Source organism: Acomys minous, assembly GCF_964271855.1.
Source record: "Acomys minous genome assembly, chromosome: 6".
Lineage (NCBI taxonomy): Eukaryota > Metazoa > Chordata > Mammalia > Rodentia > Muridae > Acomys > Acomys minous.
Window position 1 is genome coordinate 12,787,501 of NC_140487.1, and position 22,702 is coordinate 12,810,202.

Below are 22,702 nucleotides of genomic sequence, written 5' to 3' on the forward strand. Positions count from 1 at the left end.
TACAGCAGTATTTACACTACTGTGAGGACACCTCTGCCCGATCACGTCCCAGACTGATGGCATTTTGTGCTGGTAATTAAAACAAATCAGGCAGCTCTGTGATTGTTTTGGCGTCCGTGGACACTCGTACACAAAATCAGCATTTAATCACTAGGGTATGTCTTTGGTGTGCAACTGAGGGGTGACAAAGGTTCAAGACTGAGCCAGCATGCTTACCATAATCTTTCTAAAGTAAGTGCTTCGGTTTTTTTTTGTGTGTGTGTATATGTGTGTGTGTGTGTGATAGAGAAATAGAGAGAAAGAGGAGGGAGGGAGGGAGGCAGAGAGAGAGGCAGAGAGAGAGAGAGAGAGAGAGAGAGAGAGAGAGAGAGAGAGAGAGAGAGAGAGAGAGAGAGAGAACCAGTTTGAGTCTCTCAAGTCCTCGGTTAGCTTTCATGTCTGTGATAAATACACTTCTAGCTTCCCTTATTAGGAGACGCTTACCATTATACACTGCACTTTTGGTAAAGCTCCAGTGCTCTGCAATTTACAGCCAAAGGAAGTAGTTTACAAAAATAAGCAAACCCAAGACAAGCATTTCACAGCCACAACATCAGATAAGCCAGAAAGAAATAATCTTCAGTGCACATCAAAAACCACTTCACAATGACAATTTGTCCAAGCAGATGTTAATCAAGCTTCAGCCTTTGAACGCTAGATACCATCAATTACTAACCTTAATTGAAATCACAGTTCTCCAGCCTCTCTGCCAGCATATTCAGAGGATGATGTATTAAGATATTTACAGTAAAGTAAACAATGCATAGTTGCAATGAAATGGAAAATTTTCAGCTAATGGTGTTTGTCAATCCTTTGTCAATTTTTCTGCCTGCCACAGATGTTTTCTTAGCTGCTTCACAAAAACAGGAATCAACTAGCAGAGAAGAAAGACTTTCTCTCCCCCAGGAAAAGAGTACAAAGCCAAATCTGTACACAGCAGATGCAAAAGAAAGTCCATCTGCTACCAGCTCACAACACCACATGGAGTTTTAAGATTTTATACTGTAGGTAGCCTAGCAGGGTTTGTGAGGATCCGGTCAGAATGAAAGCAGGAGGAACGCTAACCTCAAAGTGTTAGGGCAAAAACTACAGCGACACAGATGGAGTGAACTCAAACTGGTAAATCAAAGGTTTATTTCCAGTGCTTTCCCTCACGTTGCAAGAACTGGCTAGTTTTCTAAGGAGTTACACCCAGGATAGGCACGGCACTGCCTTAGTTTTATGGACTTTTACTGTGGGCAAAGACGACTTGAACTCACAGGTCTGAGCTGACTGGCGGCAGGAGCGGACAAGCTTTCCCGGCACCCTACCTACAACTTGCTGGAGACAAAACAGTCACTGAACAATGCTGTTAAGAGAAAGCTGAAGCCACCGCTCCTGCCACTGGCGTCTCCTGTTTTAGTTCCTTCAGAGCAGGAACATCTGCCTCTACTTTTGTTGCACATTTAAATACTAAACAGAAGAGGGAACGATGTATAAAGAAGTACTTAAAATAACTGCTTCTAATAGCCTTTAATACAGACATTTTGGGTAAGTAATTACAGCAAATTTCACATTTCACCTTCAACCCCTGAGGCTACACAAGCTCTCCACCTTCCCAGAAAGCAACTAAAGGCACTTATTCCTTAGCACTGCGACAGACAACAGTTTTAATATTCTGTTAGCATTCTTTTTCATTTTGCAGTTAAATAATTCACTCATTAAAAGAATGTTTATTCTAGTTATTTTTCAAAGCAAAATTTAAATACAGGAAGCTCTCATGAAATAGGGACACACTTAGAGATTCATTGTAAACATTCTTTTATCAGACTATGAACAAAGCAAATGAAATTCTTGTACGAGTAGTAGTAACCCCCATGTAAAGGGAATTAAAAGACTACAGATATTCAAGCACAACATATTTAGGAGTATGTGTTAAAGCCTGCTTTGTTCATTTTTAAACGTTTTTCTCCCAGTTCTTTACAGTTTTAAAAGTACTTCCACATGTCTCAGAGACTGGGCATTATATACAGTGATACAAATGACTTTATGTACTCCAGAGGAAATAAAAGATAGTTTTCTTTATCACATCAGTCAAATAACATTTCCACACAAATCTGTTTACATTCACTAAAATGATAACATAATTCCTCAGCAACAGAGCCTTATCAGCCTAGAAAGCAGTGTAGGAACAATTAACATAAAATTTAAAAGCTTATATTCATTTTTACCAACAAAAGTTAAAAAAAAACTTGGTATCTCTGACATTCAAAAATAATGTTATAAATATGTAAATTTATTTTTTTAAGTAAAATATTTGCATCTCCTTTCCTCCTCCAGGCTTTTGAACTTCTGAGGTCAAGAAGGACAAACAATACCACTAGTGTCTCTTTGCAAAAAGCTGGGTTTGCTGTCTGCAAGCAATGGTATCATTTCCATAGCAACCCCGTAACTATTAATTTTCAATTAAAGCAGACACAAAGCGGACAGCCTCAGGCTGGCAGACAGTGTCAAGAGCCCATCTCTGTAGGCAACAGTTTCACACAGCTCTCAAGCCATAGGTGCCTCCTCGCGCACAAAGCTGCATCAGGGTGCATCAAGTTTGGCTGGTTACAATGACATTAACCTTCAGTGCAGGCCTAAATAATTTATAGCAGGCTTCACTAAGCACACATAAAGGTGACAAAAACTAGAAAAAGAAATAATTAACTAATGCAAATACTTCTCAATGTACACAAACAATCACGGGAAGATGTGTGAGGAGAGAGTGTGCATCCTTTTGGTCAGGTCATTTGTTCCTGGAGAGTCCCACATCTTTTGCCATCAGCACACAGTTCTTCATGTCACCTGGGAATAACTCCAGGTTATTAAAGAAAACGTTACATTTTTGCATATTAGCTTTCACAGTCAAAACCTATCTAACATAAAAGACTGTAAGGACATTACATTACATAATAAAGCCCCTTTCTTTTTACAGCCCTGTGGCATTGTATGTGGGACAGGGGATGCTACCACCCAGTGGAAAAAGCTGAACTTAGTTCCTCCAAAAGAACAGCAATGATTTCAGAAACAAGTTGCTAACCAGAAAATGGGTTTTTCTTTGTCTTATTATAATCTCTTCTTTTTTTTTTTTTTTTTCTAATAGCAAAGCCTTGAACATCTTTGGATTTCTTGACGATGAGCTAGGCTATTAGCAGGCTCCTTACAGGACACTGATGATGGTCTCCTGCGACACTGTTATTACTCTAAACAGGCATATTCCAAGGTAAAATGTTGCAAAACCTCACTCTGCTTATTCTTTTAATAAACATATTGAGGACCTACTGTGTGCATGCTAAAGCCTCAGTCAAACCCCATTTTGTTTTCTCTAGAACTAATTATGCAAAAAGGACTTAAGAAAGGTCAAATTTCACCTAAATTGGGTTCGAGGAGCTGAAAATCCCTTGAACAATTGTCAGTTTTGAGAAGCCTTGGTTATTCTCTTTAGCACAGATGGATCTATAAGCAGCACACACTGAGCGAGCCACGACACTGATTAAATACCATTTTGGAAAGCAACAGCTCAAACTAACAGGAGGACATGGCCGGTGTTATCAGAACTGTAATGCCGTAACAATAACATCTTTACTAAATCAGTGGCATTTACTGAATTGCAGCCACCATTTCAAACAGTGGGAAGTTGAAGGTGTATATTCTCAGAAAACAAGCATGAGGGGACCTGCCTGCTTTGTTCTGCAGCAACACTGTGAAGTGAAGTTCCTTGACTCAAAGGTGGTAGTCTCTGGGCTTTGAATGCTATGCTTATTTTCTATTTAAGCTCAAATAAAATTAATATAAAATACCAAAAGAGTTCTTTCGTTTCTCAAATGTGTGGCTCATTTGTGTTACAGGCGTTTTGTTTTGTTTTGTTTTTTGTTTTTTGTGGTGGGAACTTGAGAGGGAAAAGCTTCGTTTATATTGATTTATTTTAATAAGTATTTTAATAAATATACAGGCTTGCTGCTAACACAGATTGCCTTCATATTAATCCATATCATTCACACATCATTTTAGTAACTCAGACTGCAAAAACCAGAGACTACGAACCACCTCTAATGAGGTAAGATAACAAGTTGCGATGCTGTCCTTGGCCACCAGTTACATTTTGCTCTAGAGCTGCAGCACTCTTAGCATGTGAGGGACATCTGTCATCTCCATCTCCAAAATTCTAAGTCTGCTGAGAGTGGAATCTTTAGGTTTTACACTGAATCTGGTAACATGATCTGCATATGTATGTTCTTAATGCCTCCAGATACTGATTATCTAAAAACAAAATAGTTTCGTAATGCAGCCAGGTTGACAGAGCTGTGTGTGTCTTTGGATAGAGTCACCATGATTTTTGTTGTTGTTGTTGCTGTTGGTAGTGGTGGATGTTGGTGGTTTTTAAGACAGGGTTTCTCTGTGTAGCCTTCCTTGGCTGTACTGGACTCACTTTGTAGACCAGGCTGGCCTCGAACTCAGAGATCTTCCTGTCTCTGCCTCTGCTGAGATTAAAGGTGTGTGCTGGCACATCACTGTGGCAAGAGATTTCTGAGACAAAGTGGTTTGACAAATGGAGACTAGAAACTACCTGTCTATTTTCTAAATATAGCCAGGATACCTTTTCAAAAGCCAGTGGTATTATTTTTCCTAACTCAATAGAAGCTTCATGTTATTTGAAAGGCAAAAGTCCTAGCATGTCTGCAGTGGTCAGCTTCTTGGGCACTGCAATATTTTATATGTAGACAGTAGAAAAGTTTTACAACATGGAATAAGAAAAGCATTTACTGAACATTTACTACAACCAGATATATTTTACATGTTTGTCATCTAATACTTTCATTCCTTGCAGTAACCTTGAAAAGAAGTCTATAATTACAGATTTTTATTGACAAGGGTTAGTTTTCAAATTCAAGCATATTATTTTTATCCAAATGCTGAGTTCCTTTTGGTATGATGCTGTGTTTTCCTCACATTTGAGAAATGGTGAAGTACGTTTGGTGTTATAGGAAAGGATTCTTACTAAAACTCAATTGAAGATCAGCCTTTTTAATGGCAAAGCAAGAAATACAGGCATGTATCTAAACACACTAGGAATACAAGGGAGAGTTTGGTGAACATGCTGAGCCAGAGCAATACCATGCAGTTCAAGTTCTGGCCAGCAAAGATCACAGGCAGGAGGTCAAAGTCAACGTGCTTAAAATCCCAGAATGAAAACTGACCTCCAAACACCAGGCACTGTTTTACAAAAGGAGACACATTTGAGAATGTTATATAGAAATGCAGAGTTAAAGACACAATAGTGCTTTTGAGACACTATTATGTCTGAAGACATATACAAGTACCCAGGAGACAAGTTTATGTCTGAGAGTAAGAGCAGGAGACTCAGCCAGTAGTGGAGCGTGAAAGCTTAAGTTAAACCTGAACTCAGGGTGTCAGAGAAGCAGCCAAACTGTTTTCTACAGGCTCTAATCATCACCCAGATTAAAGACTTGGAAGTTTAGAAGTGTTTGGGTGAAACTAATTTGGACCAAATTACACAACGAAATTACCGACAGGTAGCCAGGTACAGTGGTGCGCACCTGTAATCCTAGCACTCCGGAGGCAGAAGCAGAGGCAGAGGCAGGGGGATCTATGTGAGTTTGAGACCAGCTGTGTCTACAAAGCCAGCCCAGTACAGCCGAGGCTACACAGAGAAACTCTGTCTCAAAAAGTGAACAAATAAATAAAATTAAAAAGAGGTAGTGACTAGAAGAGACAAAAGTCAACTAGAAAACAATGCCAGTGATTTGAGAACAATTAGACCAGTAACTTTCCCATTTCGCAAAGAAAGAAACTGAGGCAGACAAAGACAAAATAATTTCCCAGAATGACATGACCAGTTAATACTTATTTAAAGGGTAATCAAGAGTCTAATTCAAAATGTCCATCTGAAGGTTGAAAAGGGGTAGAGAATTAAATATATATTAAAATCAATTGAGTTAATAGGTTACCAAAAATAAGATTTTTTTTGAAGTTCTGCAAAGAGGAGCTGAAACTATATTCATCTGTTGGAGAAGTCCAAGAAGACACAAATATGACCCAGAGCATTGTGAGGATCTGCGGCTAAGCCCTGCTTATGTGCTCTTCCCACTGTGTACGGTTAGCCCTGCATCCAGAGAAGCAAGAAACATAAAACTGCAACTGGGTAGAGAAAAGGCAACCAGTTTGCCTTGATAGAGATGAGATATGATGCGTATTGACTTTCAGATTTTAGACTCACCAAGATAGGAAAGATGTTTTCTTCAAGGCTGCCAAATACAAATTGCCAAAACACTATGAATGAAACATTTATGTAATTCCTGATTGTTTCGTGTATGTAGTTTATTGTCTATATGTGTAAGAATATTAAGGTATATGTAAAAAAGGATCATTTCATAAGAAACAAGACACAAGTGCTTAATTAAAATCTGAAGCTTATTAAACAAGTATTAATCCTTTAATTGTCTCAATAACCATTTAAGGGGATATAATTTGTGAGTAAAAAAGAAAACCTATGGATTTAAAATATAAACATATCTTAGTGGCCAGATATTTTTCAGTACAAACATGGTCTCATGGAGGTGGTACTTCAATCTAGCTCCTGTTTGACATACATGCGACCCTGCTTGAGTCTGACCGTCAACACTACTTAAAAAATAACAGTTTGTGGTTCCTGGTAGATTATCCACACTATTGTGATGGTCCCACAATTAGAATTATATAAATAGCACAAGTTGAGGTGGGTGAACTATTAATTTTCAAAAGCATATAGACAATTTGGTGATAAGATGGTGGAGGCAGATTTTACAAGGGATTAATGGTTAGGGTAGCGTGATTATAATTGAAATATATTGCATGAAATCCTCAAAGATTTGATAAAAGTGTTTTTAAATTAAGAAAATGATAAATAAGAAAATAACATAACTTTTTTTCTAATATCAATAAATAGCTCAGTGACTAAATTCTGAACACTCCGTTACAAGAAAGGACAGCACTCCAGAACTCCAGAAAAAAGCCTGGAGTCACTAACAGGCAAGGGAGAAAACAAACAAGTGCCGAGTTAATTACACTGAAACATCAGCTCGATTTCTTTGCCAGTTTTACTCTTTATTAATAAGTGAGTTTCCTAAGAAATGACTTCATCAAGGATGTAGAAAATAAGTGATAATGTCACTATATCATGTTTTCTGGGCTCCAAGCAGGAATATGGCCTCCTATTGAGAGCCAGATTCAAATCCCATTTTATCCTCAAGGTTTCAAAAATTATAACAGGAAACGATATTTTGTATAAATTTCAGCTTTAAAACAGCCAAAGACCACTCCTAACTGTGCTGTTTCGATCTATTAAGATCTTTTATATTTACTATGACTATGGTGCTTCTCTCAGGACAAAAATGTATGAAAATAAAAATTGTCTTAAATCCTATACATGAGTAGATGTTCATACACGTAACTAAGGTGTTTCAATGATTGTTACAGTTCATTTTATAAAATGAACACAAATTTAAAAGTTCCACACTGTATTTGAATAAAACAGGAAATAATATAATAATCAAGAGCTTAAAAATTTTTTGCATGTTCTTATGGCAGATTTTTAAAAAAGTGTATCTGAAGTTAAGTATCACATGAGAAAGCTGTGTCCATGCTGTGAAGGATTATGATTAAAATAGGGAAAGTCAAATGCCCACCATTACTGAAAGACCCTCTAGTGCTGGCACTTAGGTCCTCCTCAGCTTCACCAGACATTAGCAAGCATATCTTAGACCAGTCATTAACCCCTAAACATCCACTTATATATGTTTGTGACAGGCCATATGCACATATCCAAGAGTAGTTTTAAAAAAATCAATTGTTTAAATATTTGCATAGACATAAATACAGAAGAATGGAAACTTAAGAAAAAATGTTTGCCCATCAATATAATATTTCTGTTCTCTGCTGAAGAAGTATGAACACATGCTTATTCATAATGTTAAAAAGGATTTAATATTTGTCATCTAGCACATCTTACTGCGTAAAGTCTTTTTTTTTTTTTTTTCTTGTATCATTTCTGAAAACTACTTTCCACTGTTCGGTACAGAGCCTGAATGTGGTACCGATCACTGCACAGACCTCTCTTCGCCCTGGGTTTTATCACAGCTGCTGTTGTGTAGGTAACAGAACAGCAAACAAATGTGCTACATCTCACTATAGGACCCACACTGCAACTTTCTATGATATTAAAGGCTTTCACGGTGTTTTGATATTGGGTTTTTATATTACTAAAGCAACATAAAATTTTATTTCAGCTATCTTCTAGATATCACTAAAGTTTCTAAGGATGTCTTATTTACTACTTATTCACTAAAGTCCTTTGCATATTAAAATGGTTTCAGGAAAGCAAGTAGCTCCTTCTCACACATTTTGTTTTCACAATTTGCCAAATTTTGACGCACAGAGTTTATACATGGTATAATCCATGTCTTTCCTTTTCACCTGCTGTCAGCTACACATTTTCCTTCACTTTCCTCCCTCTTCCTTCAATTCCTCCCTGTCCTGTTTGCTTTTCTCCCTCTCCCTTTCTCTCTAAATCACCAAAGTAGGAGAGGAGATGGAAACCAACAGTTAAATGCTTCTGAGCTGAATGCCAATTGTATGTTTTAATAGCACATTAACTCAAATTAACATAGAAAAGGATACTGTAAATATATAAATTGAGGAGGAAGAAAGCAATAAAAGGAGAAAACAGGAGGAATAGAGCAGAAAGGAGAAATACTGAATATTGTGCTCATGTGACAATGTGATGGGAGATGAAAAAACACTTTTTTCACTCTCCAACAAGTATTTGAAAGTATGTGGTGTTTTAAATAGTACTGTGGAGTGTATGCTGGGGGGGAAAACCTAGCTGAAATATGTATAAGCATTTGTATTAGCAACAAAACAGAACAAAAACAAAAAACCAAAAAACCAGAAAAACAAAAAGCAATCCTTGTATCTAAGTAAACCTATCACATTACACATAAACTAAAACCATTCAACAAACATTAAGCATAAACCTAGAATTTTTAATGGAATTAGTTTTAAATGTAACTTTTTCAAGATGACCACAAAATTGGTGCACTGGAGAAGCAAGTGAAAAACAGGTCAGTGTAATTTCAGTTTTGTGGGTTGTTTTTGGTTTTGTTTGTAGGACAGAAAAAAAAAGCTAACTTTTTTTTTTAAAAGAGGAAACTCGGAGAAGTAAATGCACCTATTAGCACACTTAATTTTAATTTGCTTAACCCTTTACACAACAGCTTTGGAAAAAATCTGATTTAATTTATTTTCTAATTAGGTTAATGTTTATTGCTGCATACGAAATCCTCCTTCTGGTCTCTGTGGACATCCACCTGTCTGTTCCTAAAACAGCAGCTACTCCTCTCAGAAAAGATCTTATTTTCAAATAAGCATATGTATAAAATGTTGGCCATCAATACAATATCAACATAATCACAGAAAGACAAACAGATGACAAATTTCCAGGCATCCCTTGATTTACTTTTTTAAAAAAAAAGAGTGCAATCTGTGAAAATTTTATAAAAATCCAGAAAACTCATATCAGAAACATCCTTTCATAAAAGTCTTCACCTTTAATACGTTATTGTATCTGCTCTGGCTCCAGAGTTCCAGCTAACTGTACCAGCTGCAGGTACATGAAGTAGCACTTTGGTTAACTGTTATGCCTGACGTCACATACACTGTGGACACTACTGCTTCTTACCAGTAGGCAGCACTCTTACATCTTTTACCTGTGAGGATGCTAATGTCACACAATGCCATCTGCAACTTATTACACATTATCTGACCTTTGCTTGCATTCTAGCCTCATTATTTTGGCTCCATGCTATTTAGCTCAAAGACACCCTTGTCTTCCGAAAAGCAAAATTAGGACTCATGAAATATTAGCAATGCCAGGTACAGAATGCACATATATAAAGCAAGATGTGTTTGAGGGTTAGTATGTCTATTTCTTTTACTAGCTATTAGTTTACTACATACTGTAATTAAAAATCTGCAATTAAGTGTAGTGTGAAATTATCTAATTAAATGAAGTTTTGTTTCTGTTGCTTACATATAGGGGTCTTAATGGTAAATCCTCTCATTACATATATACATTTTTCAGACAAAGAAATTATAGTAAGTTATTTTAAAATGCTTATACAAAAGTTCACAATATAAAATGTCATATAGAGACACTTGTAAACAATTCATATTCTATAGTTCAATAGTGGGCCAAGATTCACTTAGTGCAATCCACCTCATTTTTAACCAATACTATTCTCTACTTCATGAAAAGGCACTTAAATGTAAAATGGACCAAAATTAAAATATATTAAAAGAAAGTCTTTGGCTCCTTCAATAACTAATCAGAAACACACAGAAAAGGACCTTTTAAGTTTAATGATACCTGCTCATTAAATGATGCTAAACATTAAAATAACACGAGCAGCAGGGAACTTCAGTTTACATTAGAGGAAAAAAAATAAAAGGGTAAGAATGACTGAAGTTGGTCAGTTCAAGCTGATAGGGCACTTCAAATGAAAACCAGAGGAATAAAAGAGACACTCTGGGTTAAATTAGGTGCTCCTCTTCCCTTCCTTGAAAGTGCCTAACTTCACAAATTTTATTTGAATTAACTAAACTGCCAAGAATCAAAGCAGATATAACGTTAAACAGGCAACCACTTCACAGTAGTTTACCTATTATACAACAGATAAAACCTTAATATTAAAATGGTAATTTTAACTCTTAAATGTTTGCACACTCTTTTCCCCGCTGAAGCAAAGGGAAGCTTTGTTTCTGAGAAAACAGCGTTCGGCAGACAAAACACAGAGAAGCTGCAGAAAGCAAAATCCTGTATCTGATTATACACTACGGAGTTTATGGAGATGACTAAAGTCAATTATACACTGTTATTCTCACCCAGTTTTCAAGGTGGAATGTGTTTCTTTAGTTTACAACTTTTGTCTTAGAATTCTTTTTCACTTAGAGCAAATAAAAATTCCTTCCTTGAATCACATTTCTGAAATTTGCCTCCTAACTGTAGCATTCCTCCAGGAAAATTATATAGAATCCCCCCAAAACTGGGATCAATGGTACATTCACACTATTTCCTTACTCTTGACTTTACCGGATTCAGATCAATTTTACCACTGCCTTTGGAGTTCACTCTTTCATATATAGTCACCATAATAGTTAGCGAATTTACAGTGTTGTCCAAATGAGCGTCAATTTAACAGAAAAGTAGAAAAATAAAAGTTGATCCCTTTTTTATTAAATACATACATGAGCATGCCTGTGTGTGCGTGTGTGTGTGTGTGTGTGAGTGTGTGTGTGTGTGTGCACGTGCGCACACATGTGCATGCACGCAGATGCACATGTAGGTGTGAGTGCTCGTACACATGTGTGCACATAAATGTCAAGGCCTGAGGATAAGCTCACTTGCTGTTCCTCACTCCTGCATTTAAGGCAGGGCCTCTTCTTGGCACAGGACAGACTGGCTACCTAAGAGAAACCAGGAATCTTCTTGCTTCTACCTTCACAGTGCTGAGGCTATAGGTAGCACGGTAGTGCCTGGTGCCAGAACAGGAGAATGCTGTGCACCAACTCAGGTCCTCCCGGCATGTAAGGCAGAAAATTTGCAGACTGAGCTATCTCTCCAGTCCAGTGGTTCTTCTAAACCCTCCAAAACAAAACAAAACAAAAAAATCCAAGTTGCTGAATAACAATAGCATATGTTAGTTAGTAGGCAGTAGTTTGGTCCCAGATGAATTATGAAAACTTCAAATTATACAACATATTCTTTAAATAACCAAAGAAGCAAACAAGCCTCTTGTGTGTTGCTGTGAAGCCCAGACTCTAGAGATGGCGTCTCCCATTGGAGACATTCCTCAACCCCCAGACCATTTTCTCATACTTTTGAATATTATCCAGTACTTTCTAGGGAACTGTCCCCATTCCTCATTTACTTCACCTAACTATTTATGAATTTTAAAATAGAAAAACCAAGCTAGGTGAAGGTGGACGTTAGACTGTCATGACCCTGATGTACATTTCTTAAGGGATGTCCGTTAACAATCTTCTCAAGAGAGCCAGGCACGGTTGTTCATGCCTGGGATTACAGAACATGTAAGACCAGGCCAAGAAGATCACAACCTTGAGGCCAGTTAGAGCTCCACAGGGAGACCCTGCCTCAACAACACAGAATGAAACAGAGCAGCACTAACAAAGGAACTTTGAGTGGACAAACACTGTCTCCTTTGTTGACACCGTTGAAAATTACAAAGAATGCTGCTTTAACCAGCCAGCTATTTAATCCCATAGTAATGCATTTTACAAATCCAGATGGAGCTCAATTATGCCTTCCAAATATACTAAACAATTTCATGTCAGCACTTCTGCTATAACAACTGAGAATCCATGGGTTTCTTCTTGCATTGTGTATTTTTAATAAATTTTAGTTAACATAAAATTATATCAGTTCTCCCTTTAATTTCCTTTTTCCAGCTCCTCCCATGCCCTCCTCTCAGCTTGCTAACCTCTTTTATTATTATTATTATTATTATTATTATTATTATTATTATTATTATTATTATTATTAATTTATTTTTGAAACAGGGCCTCTCCATGCAGTCTTTGCTGTCCTAGAACTCGTTACATAGACAAGGATGGCCTCAACGTCACAGAGATCTGCTTCCCTATGCCTCCCAAGTGCTGGCATTAAAGGCATGTGCTCCCGTAGCAGGGTTTTTAATTATTATTGTTTCTTTTGTTATGTGCATATAATTTCAGAGCTAACTGCTTTGTATTAGACAACCAACAAGACGACTAATTCCTGGGAGAAGTTAGCTCTCCACCTCCCAGCAGTCTTCAGCTGCCTAGAGTTTTTGTCTAGTGCTGGGACCCAGTGGATTTTTTGTTTGTATAATTCTGTTGATGATAAAACTTGATGTAACTTGAATTCATTCTACAGTAAAACACCTAAACCATCATGAGCCTGGCAAGATTTTTATTCTCATATGCTATTATGGGTGTGTTATATACTTGATTATATGTGTTAACATATAATCAGGGGCTGTAAGATTGAATATATAGATTGCGTATTTGTAGTTACTTTTCAACAACTCAAAGAATTCTGAATTAGGAAATCATCATTTTCCAAAGATGTTGAAAAAGAAACTTTGAACCAATAGAGGCTAAGGGGTGTGAGCATCAAAGGAAAGGAATGGAGACAGGAGGCAATCGGGGAGGCATGCCGCCTTTTTGTTGTTGTTGTTCCTGTAGCATCACAGTACAATACCTTTGAAGGGGGTATGGGTTTCACATTGGCTAATTATTATCTGGACAAAGAAAGTGCCCGGCACATAATATTATTCAAACAATTATCCAATGGACTATATATATAACGACATCTAGTGTTAACTTCAGCAGGTAACTCTGTGAAGGAAAACAGGTGTTCATATGTTCTATATACAAATTCTCTGGGGTGGGGACTCTAGAGATGCACCTTATGTCCAACGCTTCAAATGCATTCAAAGTGGTTCATTATTGTTGTGTGCACACATATGTGTGTGCCCATGTGCAGCGTGCATGTGTGTGTGTGCGCGTGTGTGCACACCCATATATTTGCACTTGTGTGCTATCCCAAGTTATATGTGTGGCGATCTGATGACAACTTTCCAGTTATTCATGTCTCATCTCATGGTAGTTTTCTGAGTTGGAACTGCAGCCATCAGGTTTGTATGTAAAGCACTTTTTACCTGTTGAGGTATTTTACAGACTCACACACAGTAAATGCCTTAACATGAATTTGTGTCTCTCTTTTCATTGTGATTATTTCGATACATGTTTTGACACCAAAGTTTTAAAAGCCTTATTTGATAAAAATTTCTACAACTCCAGGCTTAAACCCTTCAAGCTGGTATAAGCTTTCCTTCAGAAATAGTGAGAAATGTCCCTAACTTTTGTTTATTTAAAGTGTCTCTCTGATTTCTCTGTATCTCTTTTGTACATCATTTTATTTTAGAGTGGCATCCTAAAATGCACACCATACTATATGTAAAACCAATTCACTTGTATTGCAGATGCTAAAGCAAAGGTTTCAGTGCTGTGCCTTTTCCCACATGGAAGAGAGAGGCGTGGCAGATATGAGGGAGAAAGGCCGAAGAGTTGGCTTGGGACCTGGGTTTGACTTTGAGCTCCACCTCAGCAGTAAATCACTAACTGGAGATGATTATGTCCAGAATACTCAGCGCTTGCCTCCGTTCACATGGGAATGGTGGTTCTGACCCAACTGTGTTGCTGTGGAGCTCGAGAAAGGCAGTAAGTGAGCAGTGCCCTACAGAAAGTGCTGACACTTCACGGAGATCAGTGCGGAGACGGATTGGAAATCCATTGTCTTACGGCTCTAGACTTCAACTCAGTACAAATCCTGCCTGGTTCTCAGTTTTTTTTTTTATTATTAAAGCTTTGTACACAGTAACTTAAAACGTGACTTTAAAAAAATCAAGAATTTTAGTGCAAACTTGGTAAAAAAGTACGCACTGAAAAAGTAAAAGACATTTTTTTATTAAAAGATAATGTCCGTAATTTGTTTTTTCTTATTAGTTCTCCACACTTTTGGAACGTGTGACAATTATTCTTCCCTTAATCAAACCTTAGTCAGGCTCTGAGCCTTCTTGTTCCATTTGTAAGCTTCTTGTCAAAGTTTGCTCTCAGCATAAGAACCCTGTAAGAGTCGGTTTAGCCAGAGCCACACATCCCTCAAATTTTGTCACTGTTAGTTTCTGACCTGGCTCCTTCCTTAGAGTCCACTGTCCCTAAGATGACATCTCTTAACTCTGACATGTTGGGGCAAGAGTGATGGTTGGTCAGATAACTCCAAAGTTTTCCTCACTGTGACGTCTACTTGCTGAGCCCCAAACTGCTCCTGTGCTGGTCTGCCTCTTCCCATGCACAGAGTCACTGTATTGAGCCCTTCCATCTCAAAGCCACTCACACACTACAGGGTCCTCCTCCTATGATGGTGGGAGTTGTGGGGGAGCCCTTTTTCATCCTGAGATACACAAGGAGAAGTGTGTATTATTCTAGATTAGGAAAAAATAGCAGAATTATTTTTGAAAGGGGGGGAAGATAGGTGTGTTGTCTAGATGTTGACAATAGCTGAGTTACAACATTGTGGACAATTAACTTCTGAGGAGATTCTCCATCCTCGGATTTGTAACAGTGATTTTGATTTCTTGAAAACTAAAGATTTTGAGCCTTTATCTCCTATTGTGGCTTGACCTCTACTCTAAATACTTACAGATTTTAATATATATATGTTTTGTATCTAGCTTTTTTTGAACTACCCCCTAATCCAAATATCTGCATCTATTCCAACTAAAATATTTCAAGAAGTTTGTCTCTTTTCTTTGTAAATATATCCCAAGTTCTCTAAAAAGGAACAAATCAAACTTTTAAGTAAATAATCATTTAAAATATCTAGAACAGGAAAAGTGGGAGGTGTGTTAAAAACCAGGAAAACATACTTGAAAATTTTAAAACATACTGAGATTTCTTACTTACCCTCGGGAAATTTTCCTGATTGGCATGTGTGAGGCTCTGGACTAGAGCCTTATGTTGCATATAAACACATATATGCAACTTTTATTTTCTATTTCTAGTAGTAACTCTTGCACATTTATCATAAACTAATTTGAGTCTAATAAAAAAAACCTTGTCAAATGATATGAATTTTCAACTTACAAAAGAGAAAGTGATTGACCTTTTCTGATGATTAAGGCCATGTTAGCCTTTTAGTAGACCCAGCCCCCCCCCCAAAAAAGGAACAGCAATGAAAATAGCTCATTTCAAGCTTCTAGTAAAAGAAATGTATATGGTGTTTAACTGATGCATATTGTTCCCAGTCTCTTTGATGGCTATGATGTTGAAACCTATTTACTGAGGTAAAAGCTTCCTAAAGCTAAACTCCTAAATTTAAAAGCTTCCTGATTAATAGACTAGCAATGCTCTTATTAGATACTATAGGCTAGCAAATAAAAAGCACAATGCCAGGAATGGGTTACCTCTCTTTAGATAGTTGGTCAGTGAGTTCCTACGCCACACATCCCCTCAAAATTACAAGATATTGCCGTTGTTGTTGTTTACTCTCAGAACTTTACAGTAAAACCCTGTTCCTGAAGATACCACATACTTGAGTCACATCACATGGAGATATTAAGCTAATACTACTGACCTGAAAACTTCATCCCTATTGAAGAGTAATGCCTGTAATGCTGGAAGGTGGTACACACAGAAGCAGAGGAAACTTAATCATCAGTCTTATCCAGCTATAAACGCTTGAAGCTCCATTAACGACTGGCCTGGCAAAATGTGCCTGTTCATTGGTGAACTAGTGGATCCAACATCCCAGGACTGACTACCTGCTTTCTTATTGGATTCAGCATTGCTCCACAGATGCACCTCATATCTAGAATTGTTGCTAAGCCGAGCCTACAGCTAGATAGGCTATAGGTTCCCATAAAGAACCAAATACTACTATTCAGCTAAACGGCCATAGTATTAAACTGACTCCTAATGACTTACCTTTAAACATATGTATTGTCTCTCAACCCTCATCATAGATGCTTCCATTTGCAAAAGATGGTAATTAACACATAGGCACACAATTAACTAACATGAAGGGAGTAAAAGATAGTAGGATGCTAAGTTTATTTATTATTTTATTATTTTTTGTTTTTCTTTTTTCAAGACAGGGTTTCTCTGTATAGCTGTGGCTGTCCTAGACTAGCTTTGTAGACCAGGCTGGCCTCAAACTCACAGCGATCCACCTGCCTCTGCCTCTTGAGTGCTTGGGATTAAAGGCATGTGCCACCACTGCCTGGCTTGGCAAGCAAAGTTTAAATGAGATATCAAAATCACATCCTGTTCTCCTAGTGCTCAGAGATAATGAGGGAAGATGAGGCAAAAAGTTGAGAAGCTGGTAGATGACTTCAAGGAAACATTGTCTACCCCTAAGTAATGTCTTCAAGTTATATTCTAGATGGCAATAATTTTAAATTTAACCAAGGATATGTCTGTTTGGTAGCTGGAAGCCACATAGTCCAAGGTCTATGCTCCCTCTGCAGGCCATGTTGATGTCTGTGGTCAACATTACCACCAAAGGCCATGTACATATCTCTGGTCTGTGCTGCGACCTGAAGTCATGTTGATGTCCATAGACTATGCTGTCACCATGGACCATATAGTGGCCATGGCTCATGCTGCCACTGGGGGACCATTTTGGTATCCATACTCGGTGCTGTTGTGGAGAGACATGATGGTGTTCCTATTTCATGCTGTGGCCAAAAGTCATAATGATGTCCTTGATCTGTGCTGATGCCAGAGACCATGTTGAGGTCTGAGGTCCATGGTCTGTGTTTCTACCAAAGGCCATGTGGATGTCCACGGTTTGTACTGCCGCATGAAGCTATGTTGATATCTACAGGCTAGGCTACCACCAGGGACCATATGGGTGCCTGTGGTGGATGTTATCTCAGAGACCATGTTGATGTCCATGGCCTGTGCTGCCACTTAGGGCTATGATGGTGTCTGTGGCTCATGCTATGATAGAGGACCATGTTCATGTATATGGTCTGTATTGCCACAGGAGACCATCCATGCTGACGTACATGGTGTCCATACTCTGTGCTGTTGTGGAGGGACATGAGGGTGCTCCTATTCCATGCTGTGGCCAAAAGTCATAATGATGTCCTTGATCTGTGCTGATGCCAGAGACCATGTGAAAGTCCATGATCTTATCTGTGCTCCTGCTGACTATAAAGAGCAAGGAAACTTCTTTTGCAGTGGTGTTGATGACTGCAGACTCATAGTTGAGAGAGAGAGAGAGAGACATGGAAGGCTTCTGTGACCACTCCTAGCCCTGCCCTACCCTCAAAAAGGAACAGCCTAGACAAGAAGCCATCCTGGAAAACTCTTAAAAGATGTGATAAAGATGCTGAAGTGTGCTTGCCGCAATTGATGGCTTCTGTCCAGGGTCTGGTGTGGTGGATATAAACATGTGTTTTTGTTTTGATGCCAAGTATGGGATGGGGAACAGACTTGTGAGAGAGCACGTGATGTTTATCCACTTAGAAGTTGAACCCCTTCATGGGAGGTGGCTTGGTTTTTGGCAGCTGAAAAATACCCTAATACATATACATACATATATATATACATACATACATACATATATATATACATATACATATATGTATGTATGTATGTATATATATATCCACAACAGGAGGCTGAGGCTTGTTGGGACTTGGTATTGTTTGACTGTTCTTCGCTCCACTTTGAGACGCTCCTAGACAGAACTGCTCCAGCTAAAGCTTCAAGGCTTTGGGCTTTAGCTGCTGTTCCAGGTTACAGCAGCAACTTTGGTAGATTGCTGATCTGCTGAAATCCTGCCAACTATGGCAGGAGAATTGCTCCCAGGAACTGAACTCAACAAGGTCTACTTCTCCTGTCCCCCAAAATCTCCTTTCTGTCCTGTCTAGGGTAGGTGGGTTTGAAGAGTATAAACATTTAAAGTAGGTTTGGAAATAAAGTAAGTTTGGAAAAGTAAGAGCCTAGTTGGGGTGGAGAAAGACTCGGTTTTCTTTAAGGGTGGGCCACTGGGGATTTGATCATACATCAGTGAGCATGTGAGCAACAAAAATTACATTTGTTTTTACTGTTTTTTTTTTAACCTCATTTTTTTTTTTGGGTGGAGGAAGTTCACAAGGGTGGGAGTCCAGACTTGAGAAGACTGGCAAGTAAGTGCAATGAGGATGCATTATATGAAATTCTCAAATAATCAGTAAAACCATTGTGTTGGAGAAAAATGAAAGGGCTAAAGTTTTGGAAGAGAAGAAAAAAGAATTTTACATGTGCACCAGCTAGACATCATACATAACCAAGTAACACCCTCATTACGAGGAATGGACTTACTAATTTTGAGTTGTTAGCCAATGCGGACTTATTGATCCACCATCAAACATGCAGGCTATTACCATTGCCCTTCATTACTCTCTCCAACAGGACAGTAAGACCCAGCTGCTGAAGAGACCACATACTTGAATCATAGGACATATAGAAATCAAGCTGGTACGGAGCTGAAGGCATCGTCCCTACTGGCTAGTATTCATGGTGCTGGAAGTTGCTATGCAAACTACTGAAGGAGAAACACAGTCATCAATCCTACTCAGAAGTGAGCCGTGTGAGCTATAACAGCCACCTGCCTGGCAAAATATGACTTATGATGCACTAGTGGCATTAAAGTTATGAAAATAACCAACAAGGTTTTAGTTGATTTAAAGCCTGCTCAAGGAGATGGAGTTCATACTTACCTGACACATTTAATACTACCAAGAATGCTACTACCTGCTAGACAGGACATGGGTCCTCAGAAAAAAACATCTACTACTACTATTTTAATAAATGACATACCAATAAAACAATTTTTACTGACTAACTGCTTTATCTGTAGATCAATGCATTCATCAACTCTCTTCTGAGAACTGTCTCCATATTAGTAGGTGACAATTAGCACAGAGACCCATAACTAGACAATAGTCAGAGAATAATAGCTTCAACATGCTCAGCCTCAAATGGGAGGTCTATATCACAACCTACCCTGTCAAGGCTCAGGAATCCATACGTATGTGAGGTAGAAAGATAGTAAGAACCACAGATGGTGGGAAAATTCATGAATGTAGTGTTTTCCATACACCGTTGGACTGATGCATCTACAACATACCATGAGTGTGACAGCATATATAAGTTCACAGTTAAGACAGACAAAATTATCATAGAAAAGGGGAGGTGGACACAAATTCACACCACTTGTCAAGGAACTATTGGCATTTGATTGCTGCTGGTCGAGGGGAAGTGAGTTTTCTTCAGTGGTGTGACAGCTTGTGTATCAATCACACTCCAGGGCAGACCTCATTGCCTGCAGCAGTCAGCCAATACAAACTAGACATGATGAAATTGAAGGTGGCAGGGAAGACGTGTCAGTCTGGGTGCACTGGAGGTGGGAGAAGATGTCGGCATATGGTTATTGTGTAACTCAAATGCCGGCTCCTGGATCCCCCCAATACCTGGCTGCAACCCTTGTTCTGAGAATCTCTTGTCTCGTTGTTACTGGTCTGATAAAACCCTGCCGACTAAGCCAGGAGAATCGCTCCCAGGAACTGAATTCAACAGGTTTACTTCTCCCCAATTGCCTACTGCTTCTCAATTGTCCCCTGTATGGCAATAAAGCATCTTATAGTCAATCACTGGGCAGGCAACAGAATATGGCTGGACTTTCTACGTGACAGGGGGAGGAGGAATTAGAAAAAGAAGTGGGAGATTCAGCCACAGAGAGGTCCAGTTCATGTCAAGAAAGAAACTGGAATAGGAAAAGCTACGATGTGCAAGTATCTCTGGGCTGTATTGCTGGGAACAAGGCAACTTAGCTGAGTGGGTTAAGTATTGAGTTATAACTGCTCAATTCGTATGCTGTGAAGCTTTTTAAAATAATATAATGGGGTCTGAATTATCTGTGTGATAGATGGGTTAAGAGAGAAACAAACACAGTTTTACAAAAGTAACTAATATTTTGGCGAGACAAGTGGGCCCTAACTTATATAGAAAACAAAACTATAAAGCAGTTTCTTTGTTCTGTTCATTGAAAGAGCAACTGCCATTTCTAAGACAGGACCTCACAGCTTCTTGATTAGACAGAAGCCCCCCTCCCCCTCCCATCCCTCAGAGCAGAGCAGTAAGGCCGCCTGCCTGCTGCAGAGAAACAAAAACATACAAACCTCAGAGAGGCAGTTCTTTTTGGAAGACCTTGCTAAGGAAAACCAATAACGTCCCAGCGTTGGGGAGGAATAAGGATTCAGGGAGGGGGGCAGAAAAAAGCCTCTCCCTGGGAGCAGGAGCCAAAGACAGACAGAAGCCTCAAGCATCTGAACTGCTAAGGCCTAGAGGAAAGTTGGATCTAAGAAAGCATGGTCCTCAGGGAGAGGTTTTGAGATTCAAGAAGATTATTTTCTATGTTGAAAAAGATGGAAGACTCCATGACACACTACTTCTGGATTCCTCTTGAGTTTCTCTGAGCATACAAATAATTTTTTTTCAGTGAAGATTACAGTTTTGTATATCCTCTTTGGAAGAGATCAGAATCTGACTAGAAGAGATTTGTCTAAGGCAGGCAAAAAGCCAACTGAAATTCTGAATATGAACCTATGGCATGGTGCATCATGCATATATTTCAGCTCGCCAAACTTGGCAAAATGAAGCACCCAAGCCACTCTAGGACCTTGTTGCAAGGCAACACCAAACAGGATCTGCATTTCTACATTAATATATAGACATTTATCCAGTAACTGAACCTTGACAGAACACATATAATATCCAGTCTGACCATGTTGGCCTACAGCTGAAGCCTTGGAACCCCGCATCTCAATGGGCTGCCATTTGGTAATTTCTTTAGCTTTTGTGGACTTTCCTCAGGAAGATATGACGGACAGAGTTGCAGATGGGGATATAAATATGATCAATACACATACTATAAAAATATCAACATATAACAGCATCTTTAACAAAGAGATTTTTAAAAAGTAATTTATTCAGATTACATCCCAATTGTTATCCCCTCACTTCTATATTACCATTCCTTCCTTCCTCCCTCTTTCATCCTATTCCCCTCCCCTAAGTCTGTGACAGTAGGGTATCTGCTCTCCCACCATATGATCACAGCCTATCAGGTCTCATCTTAGTAGCCTGCTTGCTCTTCCTCTGAGTGCCACCAGATGTCCTTACATATGATATTTTTGAAAATTTTTATTCATTTTATACACATAATAAAATTACTATTTTAATGGAAACTCTATCCAATTCCTCTCAAAAATGCTTTCATTAGTTTCTATTAGTTTTTCCATCAATGGTCTATAAGGTCATTCCTCCTTTGCACATGTTTCTTAGCTATTTAGTCACTCATCATTTTCAAGGATGGAAGGAAGAAAAGACAACTTAGCTCCAGTTTTGATTGCTCCCCTCTCACTTCTCCCATAGAAACTGTGAGAAAGTCATTTCCGTATGCATTGCCTATCTGCTGGTCTGATTGTCTAGCTCTCTATCACTGGGAGCAGCTAAGCATGATCTCTCTTTGGTCAGCTCCACTGCCTTCTAACCATGAGTCCATCTGTACTCCCGTTCTCTGAAAGTGTAAGTAAAACTGACACCCACCTTTGCTGAGTTTTCCCCATTGGCCATCTACTGTACCAAGATGTATAGGAGTCAGCTTAAGCAAAGCCCAGATGCCAACAACTTGTGCCAGACTGTTTGCCCATACTTCCGTCTCTGTTGCTAGGCAACAGCACTCCAGCCCTTCTTAGACATGTTATCACCACTTGTTTGTGTGGCTCTGATCTTCTACACCAGGAGATCCATCCTTTCTCAATCTTTAGACTCTTCTTTTCCTGGTAAGTCAGCCTTTCGTGTGGGCACTCTCTGGTCTGTTCTTTGTTCATGCATTCTGCTTATTTCTTCTCTCCTTTTCATCCTGCTCCCTCACCATGATGTAGGATGCTATGGCTCCTCCCTCTGCTTA

General features: G+C 38.8%; 1 protein-coding gene across 12 annotated transcripts in view; it reads right to left on the reverse strand.

The window, feature by feature from the left end:
* Positions 1-22,702, reverse strand: part of FOXP2 (forkhead box P2) — a gene marked incomplete at its 3' end in the record, with an annotated part of 541,625 nt that overhangs the window by 255,940 nt on the left and 262,983 nt on the right. The window contains exon 2 of one of the 12 annotated variants that reach the window (XM_084784957.1): positions 22,339-22,695. The exons of 10 other annotated variants lie outside the window; for them this stretch is intronic. Of the gene's footprint in view, positions 212-22,338; positions 22,696-22,702 lie in introns of those variants that run through there. One more of the 12 variants, XM_084784959.1, reaches the window with a different exon arrangement.